We start from the raw sequence: 3,853 nt of genomic DNA on the forward strand, positions 1-3,853 counted from the left end.
CATGAGCATTGTCAGACATCAAAAAGAGAGCTAAAACTTGCTGCCCTGATCGGTTTGGCTCAGTGGATAGAGCGTCGGCCTGCGGACTGAAGGGTCTCGGGTTCGATTCCGGCCAAGGGCATCTACATTGGTTGCGGGCACATCCCCAGTAGGAGGCGGGCAGGAGGCAGCTGATCGATGTTTCTCTCATCGATGTTTCTAGCTCTCTATCCCTCTCCCTTCCTCTCTGTAAAAAATCAATAAAATATATATTTAAAAAAAAAGAATGTAGGGGAGATGCTCTCAAAGAAAGGACACTGGTTTTGGAAAGTCTAGAAAGAGACCTCAGCCAAAAACAGTGTCAAGAAAAGGAAATTGAACACCACCCGTATTAAAAGGAACAAGGAAAGTAAATAAGACATTGGAAAACAGGAATCATCATCGGAGAGTCTATCTCACCTGCAGAGTGAAAATATATTGCTTTGACAGCAACTGGATCATGCTCAAAACAACGCTGACAGGAAAGAAGACTAATTAATATCCAAGATCAGTCTCAGAATGTCATAAAAATAGTGAATGCTGACAGTGAAAAGCATGTTCTTATGTTGAATGTAGTAATTAAGGAGTTAAACAAATGGCATCATTTTAAAGAAAGAATATGTCAATCTGAAAAGGATAATGTAGAAAGAGATAATGATGATCTTATGGAAAAACTGCAACCTTCTTCAAAATGTATACATCTGGATGAAGAAGAGACCCCTCACCAGGAGTTAGCAGTGGAAGCACTCAATTCTAAGGAAATACAAAAAACTAAAGGATAAAAAAGAGAAGTGGAAAGAAAAAGCAGTAAACCTCAAAACACACAGGGAAATGCATATGGTAGAAGACTGTGAATGAGAAGAGTATAAACTGAAGATTGAAGAAACTGTAAAGGACATAGCAGACAAATTGACACAGTCTATTCATTTTCACAGGGCTCAGAAGCAGCTAGCAGAGGTCAGCACCGAGGTTCTGCTTCTTGTAGAAACAACTAAACAGATGCCTGAGCACTGCTAAATGAGACCAGTCCTGGAGACACCTTGTGTTGGAAACCCTAATCACAGTTTTGTGTGCAATAGAAGATTCCTACTTTGAGAATCTTTTCTTATAAATTTAATAAACTTGTAGTACTAAGATGATTAATTTCTGTTTTTAAGTGAAAATTTTTGTCATCATCTTACGTGAAAGAACATTAATTGCTACTTACAGCATTTTTCGGTTTTTATAAAATGTCTTGCTGAGCAGTTGTACATTTTCTAAACAGTTAAATGAAGGAAATATTTGAATTTGAGTTTAAAAAAACAAACAAACAGGGAAATGTGAGCTCTGTGTGTCCCCTGCTTTGTCCCATCTTTATCCTCCTCAAATTTACCTCCATCTTGCGTTTGGGTGAGCATCTCTCATGCCAGAAATACAGGAGAGAGCCCTTTGGAAGTAAACGCATGCCGACAATTAGTGATTCATGCCCCGTTCCGTCTTTCACATGTAGCTCCGGTCTCATTAGGGCTAAATGGGCACATGGGTCCATGCTCATGAGCAAAATCACCGCAGACCTGGGCCCTGAAGACGAGCCCTGCACGCTGGGCTTTTCGAAGCTCCCTGTGTCTGTTTAAAATGCCCACAATGTGTCTGGGGAGACCTGTGCATGTGGCTTGGCCTGGAGTACAGGCAGGACTTTCAGCCCCACTCACTTCCTTGGCCCTTGGCCGAGTGCCCTCGCGCAGAGTAAAAAATGCACAACCAACTGGGCAGAAGCAGTTTCCTCTCGACAGAAGCAGTTCCCATCGGTCCCCTTTAGACTTAGTCTCACAGGCACCCTTGGAGGGTGCTTTTACTTTCCTCACTTCTTTTATCCCGGAAGTTAAATCACACCAACTAGAAGCAGCTTTTTGGCCCCTTCTCGAACCTCTGTGTGGTTCAGCCTCCTCACCTCCACTCCGGCCATCATGATATCCACAAGAGTGACCAGGAGACCCCCAAGCCCCCCGGGGCCTTCACCAGCCCCTCATGCTCGAGTGGGCCCAGCACCAACGGCGGCTTTTCCCGGTGGGCAGCGGCTACCAGCTGGCCTGGATGCCAACGTGAGTCTGGCTGGGGGTTACGGCAGGGCTGATAATGTGGGGAACCTCACAGCTGTCCAAGTGAACCTGCTGAGGCCCCTGAAGCTGGAGGTGGACCCCAACATTCAGGCGGTGCACCACCGGGACAAGGAGCAGATCAAGACCCTCAGCGACAAGTTTGCTTCCTTCGTGGATAAGGTGCGGAGCCGGGAGCAGCAGAATAAGATACTGGAGACCCAGCGGAGCCTCCTGCAGCAGCAGACGACTCGCAGTACAATGGACAACATGTTCAAGAGCCACATCAACAAATTCCAGCGGCAGCTGGACACACTGGCACAGGACAAGCTGAGGCTGGAGGCAGAGTTTGGCAACATGCAGGGGCTGGTGGAGGACGTGAAGAGTAAGTCCGAGGATGAGATCAGCAAGCGCACAGAGATGGCGAATGAATTTGTCCTCATCAAGAAGGATGTGGATGGCCCTGGCCAGTTTGCTCAGTGGTTAGAGTGTCAGCCCATGGACCGAAGGGTCTTGGGTTCGATCCCCAGTCAAGGGCATGTACCTCCGTTACAGGCTCCCCAGTCCCTGTGACAGCATGCGCAGGAGGTGACCAGTTGATGTGTCTCTCACATCAATGTTTCTCTCTCTCTCCCCGCCACCTCCCTCCCTTCCACTCTCACTGGAAATCGATGGAAAGAGTATCTTCAGGTGAGGATTTTTTAAAAAGAAGAAGAAGATGTGGATGAAGCTTACACGAGCAAGGCAGAGCTGGAGCCCCTCCTGGAAGGGCTGGCCGATCCGATCAACTTCTACAGGCAGCTGTATGAGGAGATTCATGGCCTGCAGTCCAGACCTCCCACACATCCATGGTGCAGTCCATGGACAACAACCGCTCCCTGGAGCTGGATGGCATCATCGCCCAGGTCAAGGCCCAGGACATGGAGACCCCCAACCGCAGCCGGGCTGAGGCTGCGATCATGTACCAGATCAAGTATGACGAGCTGCAGACACTGGCTGGGAAGCACGGGATGACCTGCATCGCATGAATACTGACATTTCTGAAAAGAACCAGGGCATCAGCCAATTCCAGGCTGAGATCGAGGGCCTCAGAAGCCTGAGGGCTTCCCTGGAGGCCCTATCACTGTTGGTGAGCAGTATGGGGAGCTGGCCATCAAGGATGCTTAGACGTTACCTCCAGGGAGGGTGGGCGCTGAGGGGGTGGACTAGGCATCGAATGGCAGGACACATTCGGGCTGGCTCCTTGCATTTCTCAGGGCGGCACTGGAACCTTCAGAGCTCTACTGATTTTTTCTGAGAAAAAGAAAGAGAGAGAAAGAGAAACATCAGTTTGTTGTCCCACCTATTTATGCATTCATTGGTTGATTCCTGTATGTCCCTGTGCCCTGACCGGAGATTGAACCTACAACCTTGGCATATGGGGTGACACTCTAACCAGCTGAGCTCCCCAGCCAAGGCCTATAATTCCTCACCTACCAATTATCACTTTTGATCATGAAAAACTCATGTTACAGATTTTTGTCCATCCACAGCCATACACCCCAGTCGAACACATTGGGAATCAGCAAGCATTTGACTGCCAGTTAGAGAGAAGAAAAATGAGCCCCAACTTAAACCTATCACTGGCAACACAACAAAAGGCTTCTTTGGAAAAAGTGGTTATTTACTCAGAACGTTCCATAGTGTGAACTACAGTAACCATAGTGAGGATTAGTCCCTTGGTCCCCAAGGGCCAAATGCCCGGTACTGAAGAAAAGCCA

At 47.9% G+C, this 3,853-nt stretch overlaps 1 pseudogene; it reads left to right on the plus strand.

The window, feature by feature from the left end:
• Positions 1 to 1,544: 1,544 nt before the first annotated feature.
• LOC118671549 lies at positions 1,545 to 3,260 on the plus strand (annotated as a pseudogene).
• Positions 3,261 to 3,853: the final 593 nt, after the last annotated feature.

This window comes from Myotis myotis, unplaced genomic scaffold, assembly GCF_014108235.1.
Source record: "Myotis myotis isolate mMyoMyo1 unplaced genomic scaffold, mMyoMyo1.p scaffold_m19_p_17, whole genome shotgun sequence".
Lineage (NCBI taxonomy): Eukaryota > Metazoa > Chordata > Mammalia > Chiroptera > Vespertilionidae > Myotis > Myotis myotis.